The sequence below is a fragment of the Uloborus diversus genome, chromosome 2, assembly GCF_026930045.1.
Source record: "Uloborus diversus isolate 005 chromosome 2, Udiv.v.3.1, whole genome shotgun sequence".
NCBI classification, from domain to species: domain Eukaryota; kingdom Metazoa; phylum Arthropoda; class Arachnida; order Araneae; family Uloboridae; genus Uloborus; species Uloborus diversus.
In genome coordinates, this window is record NC_072732.1 from 112316130 (window position 1) to 112330956 (window position 14827).

Here is a 14827-nt window from a genome sequence, read left to right on the forward strand (position 1 = left end):
AAAAGTAACGGATACGGATACAGATTTTTATTTTTCCTCGGATATCTACGGATACGGATATCCGGAACATCACTAGTTTCTTCTTCATCGAGTAATATGGCACCAAAATGATACGTTTCAGTTAATATGTGAGAAATACATAAAATATGCGGTAAAAAGTTTTGGTCAAAACACTGTTGTCGTGTTTGATAGCCATGTTGACTCGCATAAAAATGTCAAAGCCATAGAAAAACTTCGAGGATGCTACAAAGCAGCTTCAACAGATATTCTTTTTGATGAAACAATGACTGCAACCTTGAATCAAGATAAATTTCTCAATAATGCAAACAATAAAAATAGGTTAATTTCTTTTCTCACGAAGTATTTTGAAACAACAAATATACCTGTGAAGCAAACCGAAGGTGATGCTGATCTCATTGTAGAAACAGCTCTCACTATTACACAAACAAATCGTAATACGTACAGTTATTGTGGGTGAGGATATTGATCTCCTCGTAATTCTAACTGCTGGAACTCCTCCCAAAAAGGAGATATTTTTCCTCAAGCCAGGAAAAGGCAAAATGGAACAGAAACTTTACTCTTCAAGCTGTTTAGGAGGCACATTGAGAAAGCCCATTTTATTCCGTCATGATATATTCCAGACAGGAAAATCTACAGCCATGAATTTGCTTGGAAAACGTCCAAAATTGCAAGATGCTGTGCAAGTATTTTATGAAAATAACGTTCCGCATACACAACTAGCAGAAAATGGCATAAAATGCTTTCTAGGACTTTATGATGCGCCTTCATTAAATAACTATCGGTATTTTTGCTTTACTAAATCAGTTACAAAAATAAAAGCAGTATATTTAAATTCACTACCCCCTACTTCGAGTGCAGCTCAACAACATTCATTTCGTATTTATTATCATGTACAGACATGGCTTAGAAACGACATGAACCCTGAGGAATGAGGTTGGATTCTGAAAGATAATATACTAACTCCAGATCGAACAATCCAATGCCACCATCCAGATTCAATTTTAAAAATTATTTTTTGCACATGCAACAAAACTTGTGTAATGCGTGCGGATGTCAAAAGTTGGGACTTCGTTGCTCTCAAGCCTGTGGACACTGACTTGGAAATCGTGCCTCAATGCCGTTCCAATGCAAAGAATCTCTGAAAAAGATCATACACCAGAGACAGAACTAAACGAAGACAAGGATCTGCAAGATATTGAACATTCTTTCTATGATTAGCAACAAACGTAAAGGTACATAGTTACATTTTCTAATTAAAAATCATTACGCTGTGAAATTAATTTTGTACTTAAGGTGATGTTTTTATAAAGTCATAATGATTCTTTCGTAATGTGCAATTTTAGTACTTTTCTTATTTCAATAATAGATTACCTTTGCAATAAAACATGTTGATCATAATATGTTTCAAAATTTTGATCGTTTTAATCATTATAATGTTTGAACTATGTACTAGGTTGAAGTTTTATTCGATGTAGCATAAGAAAATCCATTTTAAACGATGTGCCATTTATTTACATACTTTACTTCAAATCCTCCCCCCGAAGAAAAGAGGGATGCGTGCAACAAAAAACTAATCTTTTTTAAGCTATCATTTAACAAGACAGAACAAACCTTTGAGTGAAAAAAAAATCTAAGCTATTGATGTTTTTAAAGAAAAATTCGACAGTTACAATTAAACAAGTTTTTCCTAATCTGTTTAAAAAAAAAAAAAAAAACTCTTTAAATATTAGTAATGTTGATTCGGTTATGGTTTTATTCGACTCAGCGTAAAAAAAAAAATGCGCTACAAATTATGCCTCTCTTTCCTAGATAGCAAAGTTGAAATTTCGTCCCCTTCACCCCCCCCCTCTAAAAAAGGGGAAACTTACAGAAAAAAAATCGGGGACTTTTGAGATGTCGTTGAAGAAGACGTAACAAAGCTTTATGTGAAGAAAAACCTTGGGTTTTAATTTTTTCCAAGTAAAATGCTAATTTTACTGGGCTATGATGTAGATGTTCAATGTCTCTCCCAATGAATCGCAAAAAGCTCACAAGTGTAGTTGGGGGCAATTTTTCCAGAAACAGTTTTGCAATGTTCAGTGGTGCCGTCCTAAAAGATGAATTTGGTTCCAAATCCACCGTATATTAATGTCTCGTCGGAGGATCCGTCCGTGAAAACGCAGACAAACCCGTTCTGTGCATAGAACTCGATTTTTCTGATTCCTTTATTCTTGATGGCAGTAGTTGGGTCTTTTTTGAAGCTGGATCCATGGAGATCGATAACTATTTTGTGTTGTGAAGAAGCATAGATGTTGAGGTGGGTTCTTGTAAGATGGTGAACGTGTCATGTTCAAGGTTGACTTGCTGTCTAATCTCTCTGTCGAACTGTAAGGTTGATGACCTTTTCGGTCATGAGTAATTGTTCAATGAACGGAAAATTCTATAACTCATTCCTTGAAAAGAATAGTGACACAACACAAAAAATACCGAAAATGAGATTTTTAATTCAAAATACTTTCAAAAAATTGATCTTTTATATGGACCAAAGACTCAAATCGTTGATGCAAAGTTGCCGGTCGATGGCAACTTTGATTAAAACCTCATTTGACCCTTGATTAAAATTTCTTGGAACCCTAAAAGGTTAGGAAAAATACTGCGTGAAATGAACAAAAGGAATGGTATTAACCATTTTTAAGGGGCTAGCATTTCAATAATTAGGAATTGTTACGAGTGAAACAACAAAACAGTGGTGGTAAAAAATATTGCATCACCCGCGATATCCTAATATTTTTAGCATTTATAAGTAATTATGAAATATTTAACGGTTCTTGCATCATATAACACGAATTGTTATCGGTACATGATGCAAGCTCTATTGCGTAAGATTTCACCATCCTTCTAACTGTATAAAAAAAACTAGTTGAACGTTCGACGCATTCATTTACGATCAGGACTTATGAGTTGCAGTTTGTCGAAATACGTTCAACTGACACCACAAAGGAAGAGTGTTGCCGTCGCATTGGACAAAGGAGGATTGTCATCACGTTCTATAGGAAAAAGAATAAACTGTTCGCAATCGACTGTTGTTCGACTACTGAATAAGCTGAAGAGCACCGGAAGCACATTAAGAAAGAGTGGCAGTGGTCGTCCACGAATATCCAATGCAACGCAGGACAGGTATTTGATACGACTCTGTCTTTGGAACAGACGATCATCTTCCACAGACCTTAGAACAGCATAGGAAAACGAATCGGGTGTTCACGCATCCACGTCTACTGTACAAAAACGACTGTGTGGTGCGGGTTTGGTGGTGCGTCGACGACGAAAGAAGCCATTGTTGACCAAAAAAATGAAGAAATAGCGCCTAGACTGGGCAAAAGCTCACCAAGGGTGGACTGCCTATCAATGGAAATCAGTTGTGATTTCGGACGAGTCCAAATTCAATCTGCATGTGTCCGACGGACAGCACACAGATGCCGCAAAGGAGAGGAATATCATCCCGACTGCGCATTCAACACACAGTCAAGCATCCCGTATCCCAGATGATTTAGGGATGTATTTCTGATCAAGGAGTTCGTGGGCTTCACTTAGTGCAAGGAACAGTAAACGCTCAGGTGTATATTGCCATTTTGGAGGTGAAATTGTTTCCTACTATCCGGGATTACTTTACTTCAGTTCCAAACGTCATTTTCCAGGATGATTCTGATCCGTGCCATAGGGTAAAACTGGTAAGTAACAATTTAAAAACCTTTATCCTGCCATTAGACTTAAATTGACATGGGGTAAGTTTTTTTTTCCTCTAAACTCACACGCAGGTTCAGAAATGGAAAAATGAGCATGGGGTCAGCAGTTTGCCTTGGCCCGGAAATAACCCCGATCTAAATCCGATTGAAAATTGTTGGAATAGAATGGGTGTAAAAGTGATGAAACATAAACCAACATCACTTGCAAAACTCGGGGAATGAATAATTCGTGTCTGGCACCATAAACTCAGTAAAGAATACATTCAATCACTCATCCGTTCAATGCCCCGTAGATGTCAAGCTGTCATTAAAGCTAGAGGCGGACCAACAAAATATTAGGTTATATTTTATGATGTTCAAACATTTCCATGTTACTTTTGTTTACTTTTGAACGGAAAGAGTGTTACAATTAAAACCTCTACGTATTTTTTCGTCAACCACTTGGCAACGTGGATGCACTTCACATTGTACTTGTTACAGTTTTGGCCATATATTTCCATAAATAAAGTAAACAATTATCGGATTCCTACTGTTAAATGTATATTTCATAAGTTTTGCAGAATTTCACATACATTCATCGTTAATCGGTCGATCAAAACTTCTCACATATCCCATTTTTGTGAAAATGCGAGGGTGATGCATTTTTTTTTACTAGCACTGTAAATTACAAATCGCAACAATTTAAAAAATGGTCTTCTGAAAAAGGATTTTTTTTTTTTTTTTGAGTTGTAAGGATGTATTATTTTCAAACTGCGAACTGAAGTGGTCTTCGTGATGATTTCTGGTCTTGCTCGTAAATTTAACAACGTTAAATTTTCTTCTATTCTTTAGGGACTCTAAACCGCATTCTTCCTGCGACTTCAGATTGTTCGTTTATGAGACTGTACCGATAAGGATTTTTGCTGCTCTTGCTTGCACATTTTCTAATTTCTTTGACGTCGATTCAGATGTATGGGACCAGACAATGGTGACGTATTCCTTGACGGGTCGGATTAAAGTAGTGTAAGTAGTTTTCAGAGTCTTAGAATGATATAACTTGTGTAACTACTAAAACTTTCGTGTTACTACTAATATCACAAGAACTGCTTCTAAAATTACCAATGGAGCACTATTGTTACTACAGTAAAACCTATACCATCGTCTAAGTTGCCCACATTTGTAAGGAACCGAAATAGTCCGACATTACATAATGAAGGAAAACCTTTAACTTGACTACTTCTCTACCTTGCCTACCTGCCAATATTAATTACTAACATACACTAAATATTTCTGGGAGTGTTGTAAAAAAGACCTTTGTAAGTGGACCACAGAAATAAATTTGTTTTTATTTATTTATTTATTTAAAAAACAAAACAAAATAAATGACTTTTCAAAGATATTTTTCATACTATGACGTTAGACCAGTATTTCACTGAATTGAAGGCAAGATGATTTTTCTCATAAATAACGTGTCAAAGTTGTTATTCTGCAGAACTTTTAGATTATTTATTAACAGATCTTTTAGCAGTGCTAAAACAGCATTTTCGCTCCCGAATTTAGCGCTTGATGTAAAACCTAATGTAAATGATATATATATATATATATATATATATATATATATATATATATATATATATATATATATATATATATATATATATATATATATATGAAATTCTCAAATGTTGGACTCTTTTCTTTTTTTTTTCCTTTGGTGAGCTTGAAAATGACTACTTCTTTTAATTCTATGACGAATGAATTTTACTACTAATTAAATAGAAAAGCAATTTTACAATTTCTTTCAATGTTTTGAGACATTTGATGGTAGATTATTTGTTGTTTTTTCTGTTGAAGGTCCATTGTTTCTAAGTGGTTGTTTAATTATAAAACATCCCTAAATTAAACTACGATTTTTAAAAGTATTTTTCTCATGATTTGAACATAAGTTTAAAGATAAAGAACGTATATTAAAGTGTTTTTAGAAAATCATGCAGTTAAGGGTTAAAAAAGAGCTAAAGTGAATCAAGTCGAAATTGACTTGATTCGCTTTAACTCTAAATGCCTCAAATGAGGGTGGCTGGAGTAGCATTGCATGCTACTTAGTTTAGCATGTAACAACATGCGACGTTGGTCCTTCCAATTTTTCAAATACATATAACAAGAGCTGATAAAGGAAATAACATTTTTTCTTGCGTCATAAAGAAGAAAAAATCTTTTGATAGAAAAGATCAAGAAGATAGTAAAGCGGAAAGAAATGTAAAAACTGGAAGAAAAAACTTAAGTTTTTGTAGAAACATTGGTGAAGTTTCAAATTTATAATTAGTTTTGCGTTTAATAACACTGTGTGATAAAATTTCATTTTTGTTTCATAACATCCAGTTAAATAGCTGTTTCGTGTTAAATTTGGTGTGCTAAACGCGAATATATTAACTAAATTCTTGTAACACGTACCAGTTTAAAGTTGTGATGAATTTAATTTCTTTAAATGAATAAAGGCGGAAAAATTCAAATCAAATCCTAACGCGTTTATTTGCCTTTATTTTTGATTTTAATGAAAATATAGCGATACAATTCTATACTTAAACTAGCGCTATTTCTGTTTACAATATATATTTTAAGTATCTAATAGAAAAATAAGCTGCACTTTATAAAAGAAAATAACGAAAAATTCCATTTTTCTTTTGTGAATTAATAAGTATTTTTAAAATAATCATTTCATGTTTCTTTGTAACAAGTTTTGCACTAACTTCTGCATTCTCAGCGTCAAGATTGTACGAAAATTCTAGAAATCGAGCCCCTAGTTCTTTCTCTGTAAGATTTTCTCTGAATTTAGTTTTCTTTGTAAGTTTTCTTATTTGTGAGCCGAAAAAATTGCCGTCTTTTAGTTTAATATCACTAAGTTTGGGAAAAACACTTTTCAAATAGAAATAGAATGCTTATATATTTGACTAAAATGCGCGTTAGTGAAATGTCAAGCTATCTACGTGATATCGTTTGCGACGTGATTGCACTGCGTTAGCAAGCAACGTTTCAAATCGCTTCGTTGAAATTAACGCTCGTCAGCATATAAACGCTTTCGTAGATCGCTTGGTATTCGACTTACACGAGTTTTTTTTACCACTGATGGTTGTAACACAGCGCAATCGCATCATGTGAACAGGGTCTTGGGCTGCTACATACTTCTGATTATTATAATTGGTGTTTAGAATTTCTTCGTACCGTACTATAACCAAGAGTGCTTGAAAATTATAGAGACTATAACTACTAACATGACATGTTAAACACCAATATCATTAGGTAGTTTTGGTTAAAATGAATAAATAGTTTAATGCACATAACATTATTAATGTTATACTGAATTTTTGGAATTTTAAAAAACATCTAAAGAGGTCTAATTTTAAACTTTGACTCGTCAAATATCTCTTTTCTACACGTTGACAGGAAGATTTACACTATCTTTTTATTTCATTTTAAGCCGAACGGGGTTGTTTCCTTCAGTTAAAAGTAGTATTTTTGTCACTAAAATTGATAGAATAAGCAAAAAAAATAATAACGTGGACATAGAAAATACTTTCATTTTGCCAAGAGTTATTTTTTAATTAATTTTTTAAAATGGCCGATTCTTCAAACAAGGTGTGATCTTTATGACGCCACAAATGATGCACTATGGCGCATCTTTCTACCGCATTTCCACGTTATGATAATTAAGAAGCGAATTATAATTGCGCTCTATGCTTGCTATCAACCATATCGTTACCAATACACGTGAGTAAAGATGAGAATTAAATATTTCGGACCGTGAATGGTAACACTGAATGGCATTTCATCATTTGTGATGTCATCGTCAGAAGCGTTAAACGATGAAAGAGCACCAATTTAAGTAATTTTTTAAAAATATTAAACTTAAAGAAATTATTTAATAAATGGTCAGATTCTATGTTTTTAAGCATGCTCTTTCAGAAAAAAAAATACTTTTAAAATTTTGGAAACGAACCATTGGTCAACATGCGTCACTTGACACAACTTTTATTTTCGGACAGATCACGCAACGCAGCTTTTTTAAACAAATTTGTTTTATAAATTTGTTAAAAATTGTAGTTAGAAAACATGCATTCTCACAACAAATTCCTTCACATTATATTTATTTCATAAAATGAACAGGTGAAAAATTATTTACACACAGGAAAGATCTTTACTGAAAGCATATTTTAAAAAAATCTTTATTTTTCCGATAATTTGTATCATCATTCGTACATACTTATAGCTCTGTTTGCTGAAAAAAGTCCATTAACCCCACATTCTTTGCTTTAAAATACGAAACTGCCACTGAGAATCTGACAAGAGTTGTAAAATGTGTGATAGTACGTAAATATCCACGAATTGAGTTTGAAATATTTCTGAATAAATTAACATTACAGAACATACGTTGCCAGTCTACTTACGAGACTGAGCTGCAAGTAAGGTTCAAAGGAATTATGTGACTTTTCCTTCTGGTAAACCAAAAGTTAGGTTCTAAATCACAAAAAACAATCATGAACAACATTGACAACAACAGTTTAATGTAATCCTCAATGTTAGACTCTCAGACTGTGTTTCTTTCATTTTTAATGAAAAAAATTATTTTCCTGGTCCTCCGAGAAATTCGGATCCCTCAGGTTCAGAATAATATGCAGCGGGTCTCTTCTTAGCAGGTGAGAAATGAAATTTCCCGCCCAAAAAGTCCCTTACGAAATTCTGTCGTCCTCTCTGTCCGTTGTTTCGAAGACTTGGTCGAATGAATAACTTTGGTGATCCTACATTCAGCATTTCAGGCCACTTCTTAAATACAGAAGAGTCTACTAGGGGCTGAGGGGCCCGCTTGTGTTGATCGAATTTGCTACTCCCTTCGTCTGATTCTTCTAATAAACTGTTACCATTTGCTGACAATAAGTTTGCCTTCCTTCCAATAGATAATCCTGGCGGCCTCTCGTATAATAGTCCGTCACGAAATTCAGGGTAATCTTCTGACCCTATCTCAAAAGCAAAACCTAAAAAGAAAACAAAATGTAAGGATAGAGCTACTTATGACATCTCCCCTCCCCCCCCGCCCCCCTTTTTTACCTGATTTCTTTGCTTAGTATTTAGTCAGTTAAGCTCAGAATGTGAAATCGTTTATACATCAACAGGAAGTCAAAGCTTCCGGCCCTATTCTCGAATACCTAGGATTTATTTAGTGTCGATATAGCTTTCGATCCTGTCGCATATAAACAACATTTACTTTGTTAGAGATCATGTAAATATTTAGAGATTTCCAACTGGCTATCCCGTAAAAACGTCACCCATATTCCGTTCAATTTGTTTTGAGTCAACTTATTGCTACACTATTTTATGAAACACACTGCACTTAGGCAATCCACTTCATGCTTTTTCTTTCTAAATGAGCTAATGTTGACAACTCTATTCTACAACTGGTTTATGCTACATACTTTTATTTAAAAAAAAAACTCTTGCTAGCGTATTTTGTTTCGGTTAAAAAAACTATAATTATAAAAATAATAAAATAACTGATTCAGTATGAGGTATAGCTGTGGCGGACCTAGCATGGGTGACACCAGGGCCGCTAATTTGTGGTGTCACCTCCCCTCCCCTACACACGCAAAAGAAAAAAAATGTATGTAAAAATGAAAACATGAAATTCATGCAATTTAGAAACTACATTTGTGTTGTACCGAAATTTTAAGTCGGCTAATGTACAAAAACACACGGGGGACACCAGATAACAGTGGGAGGTTTAAATGTTCCCCCCCTCCCGGATTTTCTAATGTGTGGTCTTAAAATGCATTTTAGCTGTATATTTTTCAAAAACTTGCCATTTCAGTTTGGGTGTCACTCCCCAAACGGGTGACACCCGGGGCGGACCGCCGCCCCGTACCCCCTGCCACTGTGTATACTGCCGTGTGCGGGTAAACGGCAGTATCTGCAGAAATGAGTTTTCGAGATATTTAAAGAAACGTGTGGTGAATTCAATACTAACAATAGGAAAATGTTGAAAAAGACGTTTTTTTCGCGCCTTTTTTTTCAGCGGAAACCAAATAAGTGAGCTTGTACAGTAAAGATAACATACAATAGATAACAAAAATGCAAAAAAATGAAAAATGAAAAATTTGCAGTTATTGCCCTTTACCCGCACACGGCTGTACAGTATTTACAAATAACTGAACAGTTTCAAGATATTTATAACTCCTAATGGGTGCAAAAGGTTACAAAAAATTAAATCTTTCGAACTTTAACTACATTTCGAATTTTTGAAGGTTGAAAAATGCTCACGTGTGTTGAACGGAAAAAGTCATGGCCAACATGGCTAACCAATCAGGAGTCTCAAAACGATTGCATGGTCTCTAGAAGTGTAGAGGTTGTTTATATGCGATTGGGGGCATTTCCTGACCACTCAGGGTTTAATTTATGATCGTCTAGGGTCGTTATTTGATGCATTTATTTAATTAATTTATTTATTTATTCGAGATAATGCATTTTTTAAATGTTTGTACAAGACAAATTTATAAATAATAAATTAGGGGAAATAAATGAACCCATAAAAGTCTTACATGCAATATACCAGACAGCCCGGTTATCACATCCTGAGACTAGCAGTTTCGTTTTTATTAGAACTCCTCAGTTAGGAATAGGGAATAATCGAGCCGGAGGTATATGTCATCTCATTGAAACTGAGAGTGCCAACAAATTGGCAGATAAAGTGAATTTATGTCACCAGAGAGTGAAGTTCAGCAGAATACAGGATTTTTTTTTTATAAGTAAAACCTTCAACACTACTACTCTATCTACACTTTACTATCTACTAATATCTTTCAATTTTGTTCATTAACCTTTTTCTTCATATTTCTTAACATTTTAGTGCTTTTAAAGTGTTTGCAGTTAATAAATATTAAAGTCATCTAAAAGAACTAAAATTGTCCATTCGTGATCTTTTTCTGATCACATTTACAACAAGAAATGAACATGATCCTATAAAAGGCAACGTTTGATTTTCTTCCCTTAAAAGAATTTTAATATTTACAACTACTAATCGAAAAAAAGCCAACGCTACTTTTAGATAAACTTCAAAAAAAAAAAAAAAAAAAAACGAGCTGATGACGTGTGCCTCACATGACTTCCTTTTCCTCCAATTTAATGTCATTTTCCCATTATTGGTAATTTTAATGTGATTCAATTGTTTACTCTCTAAATATCACCAACAGTGACCAATTGAAACCAGATTTAAAAAAAAAAAAAAGTTTATCACCAAGTTGGTGACAAAACTTGGCGACCAAAAGACTGGCGATATATCGCCAAGTGTCGGCCGAATTGTATCACCACTTGGGTTTACCTCAAAATTAACAATGATTTCCCCCCAAAAAAGGACAAAAGACCCCTTTAAAAACACCTGAATGCAACCAAAAGGTGCACAACTAGATACCACTAGGAGTCTAAGTACCAAATTTAAACTTTCTAGGACAAACCGTTCTTGAGTTATGCGACATACATACGCACATCCGCACATACATATGCATACGTACATACAGACGTCACGAGAAAACTCATTGCAACTTACTCGGGAAACGTCAAAATGGATATTTCGCTTGTCTATACGTTCTTAGGCACTAATCCACGTGTGGTCGAGTCGAAAGAAAATCTCAACATTCATTAGGGGGTGAGCAAAATGGAAACTAAGGTCGATTTTTGAATGAAAATTTTTTCGCGAATACAATACTTCCTTTTTTGTAAAAGGAAGTAAAAAAAGATGTGGTCAAGAAAACTCTGTACCTAAGAGCCAGAGTGACGCAAGTACAAAAATTTCGATTTTCTGTTTAATAGTGCATTGTATGTAGAAGCCTATTCCACATCGAGTCATGTGAACGTAATTCTTAAAAAATAATCCTTTTCAATTTTTACCAGGGTTAAAAGAGCTCTTGTTCCATCCTTTGCATGGCCTAGAAAAAAGTTTTTCCTCTCCCCTGTAAAACTATCTTAATGTGACAAACGTCCTTCTGGCTACGTACAGAAAAGAGATTGGCACAGCAGGAGTTGGTCCCCAAGGGCTGCTACGCCACTGCGTTTGGTTTAGAAGAGAAACAAAGTAACACACAAAATTGAATTTTAAGAGGGGGAGGATTATTTTTGCATGTACAGTGAAATCCCGTTACAACGAATACCAATAGAACGAAATTTCTATTACAACAAAATAAATTTTCAGTCGAAATGTAATTGCTGTTACATTGCTCGAATTCCGTCACAACGAAATTCTCGTTACAGTGATCAAAATTTCGTGGCCCCTTGGAGTTCTTTGTAGCTTGGATTTCACTGTAAATGCGTATCTGGGAACCCATCTTTGAAGTAATAAGTTCAGCAAATAGTTTTAAAAAATGCTTAATTTTATAAACAAAGCAGCCTATTGCAAATGAGTAAATATAGTCCAGTCATAATGCAGTAAAGTTTTCTGGGCAATATTTCATATTCCATTCAAATTTCGTTTAGAAAAAAAAATGGGTGACCAATTTTACCCCAGAAATGCAATTCCCCAGAAATCGGGAATTACCCGCAGTCACTCTACTTTTTGTAATTCTTTGATATCAAATTATTTGACACTGTCTTTAGTGAAAGTTGGGATGACATAGTATTGAAAGACTAAAGTGAGCGTACTAATGCGAGTACGAAGCTTCGCCACGGGATTTTCTCCGACAGATATATGCAATCACATAAACATTTTGATGCATAGAATACTTAAAATCTAACTTTTTTTATGAAGTATGTCTCAGAAGGTCATACTGGCAAGCTCCATTGCAATGACTCACTCTAATGTAGCGTCCACTCAATTAGACTAACTTTGAACATGTGTCAGGTCATTCTTTCATTCCCAAATTCATTATACATTGACCTCTTACTTATACGCGATCAAAGATTACAACGAAATGTAGTGAGATTCGCGCATAAGTGAAAACCCCCCAAAATAAGCTTAAATACAGTAAGTTATCAACAGTTATAGTAATACTAATAGTACACTACTGATACTAATGAATAAATACGCACATAATTTCCATTTATGCATTGTAATTTAATAAAAATGTAAAATTTGAAGTTGCACGTTTTGTCAATTTTTATACACTGTACAGTATGTAAGCGAATTCCACAAAACCTAAAAACTGTCGCGTGATCAGTGTCATAGTCTGTGAGGATACAAAAGATCCTCGATAGGCTATGTCAATGCTTTCCGCTTCACCACGACTTTTAGGAAGGTCAACCTTTTTGCATGTAACCCGTTTTGCCCTCTCGATGTCAATCACAAGACTAACTGCACCCCCAATCGCACACTTGCGCGAAAAAAACGCGTTCTTGGAAACATTTTGAACAATGGAATAAAGGTGTGAAAGCATTCCAAGAGACATCAAGAAGGGTACAAATCTTCCAATAAGCAAAGCGTGAAGAGGCGATTTAACTAAAACTTGAAAAAATTTTATAGCGCATAAGTGAAAGGTGCATTTTAGGTTTCGCGTTTAAATGAACAAGAGTTAACATTGCTTTCCTATATCGCTGGCCGGGCCCGTGAGAAAAACGCGCATAAGTGAAAAACGCGTATAACAGAGGTCGCGTATAAGCGAGAGATCACTGTACCATATTGATTGACATAAATCAACAATTTATGTCGTTATTTATTACATACTTTTGTGTTATTAAATGACCTAAGTTATTGTTTTCTTTTTTATCCCTTTCTTGCTTTCAATTTAGTTTTTTTTCCCCCACTTTCTTTTCCTTGATGTCGAGAAGTTTGAGTCCATTAAATTGCCTTCTACCGACTATGGTTTTCGAATTTTAAAAGTCGCATATCTATTTTTTCTATTGCAAGCTATCAAGGACGGATACAAGGGAGAGGCCATTGCTCCCTCCTTGAGCTGAGGTACAGGAACTTTTTTCGGGTATATTTACGATGTTAAAGTTCTAAAAACGCAATTTTGCGTAATCTTCGATTTCGTAAGGGGAAAAGGATCGCTTTTCCGAAATTTGAGTTTTGAAAACGAAATCGTAGTCCATCTCTTATTACTCTGGTCTAGAGATAGGGACTTTCTACAGAATTATTTTCTAAATTGAATTTCAAAACCTCAATTTTAGAGTCTTAGATGATATTAGAGATAAGCCCGAGTGTTCTCTGTAAATTTTTTCGAAAGAAACACAACTGTAGGACACCTTTGATTACGTAAGAGTAAGCGATGGGGTTTAGTACAATCCTCCGAAAATTTTTAGAAATTGAAGTTCCAAAGAGTAAAAAATAATCGCACCCTATTTGAAAATTTTCTTGTTCCGTCCTTGTAAGCTATTTTTAGTTACTATTAGGTTCACATGAGAGCTTTTGTGCCAGGGAAAAGTAGCACTTTCACTCAATTTCCCAAGTATAAATTGCTTCTTAAAAATTAACAGTCAGATTTGAATCATACAACCTGTCTTTCTCAAGAGCAAACTAAAATGCTATTGTAACGTACCTGGGTGGACTTGATCTCGTAGTTCTCGGATGTTGGCATCAATGCTGAAGAAAACAGCAAATAATACTGCCAAGATTCTATTACAGTGACCCATCTTGATATTTATTCCTATTATACAATACCTGAAAAGAAAAAAAAAACTTTTTTTCAACAAATCAAAAGTATGTGTGAAATATTATCGACATAAATCGATTAATGAAACCTTAAAAAATATTATGTACTATTAGCTTTAACGCAATTGTTCAAAACAACGCTGGGCTTGTTCAACGTGGGATGTGAATGAAGCGGTAACTTGGGCAAAGTTAACTATTTATGTGATTCAGAATTAAAGAATGGGCAATTAGCTCTACTTATCTGTACCTTAGAGCCGGAACAACGTTAGTCACATAATCGCCACTTTAATGGTGTGAGGAAAAACAGTTGCTTGCTGCATGAAAGGATGGGACGCGAGCTCTTTTAACACTGGTAAAAAATTACAAGGTTTTTTTTTTCATTACGTTCATATGGCTCGATGCGGAATATGATTCTTCATACAATGCACTAATAAATAGAAAATTGCAATTTTCGGACTTACGCTAGTCTGGCTCTGAGTTACAG

The 14827-nt window shown here is 34.6% G+C and overlaps 1 long non-coding RNA gene across 1 annotated transcript in view; it reads right to left on the bottom strand.

Annotated features, from left to right (window-relative positions):
• Window positions 1-7930: 7930 nt before the first annotated feature.
• The window catches only part of LOC129217251 (uncharacterized), a 56219-nt gene continuing 49322 nt past the window's right edge, over window positions 7931-14827 (bottom strand). Inside the window, exons 2-3 of the long non-coding RNA XR_008580205.1 lie at window positions 14231-14352; window positions 7931-8749 (exon numbers count right to left, since the gene is read on the bottom strand). This is a non-coding gene — a long non-coding RNA (uncharacterized LOC129217251). The remainder of the gene's footprint in view (window positions 8750-14230; window positions 14353-14827) is intronic.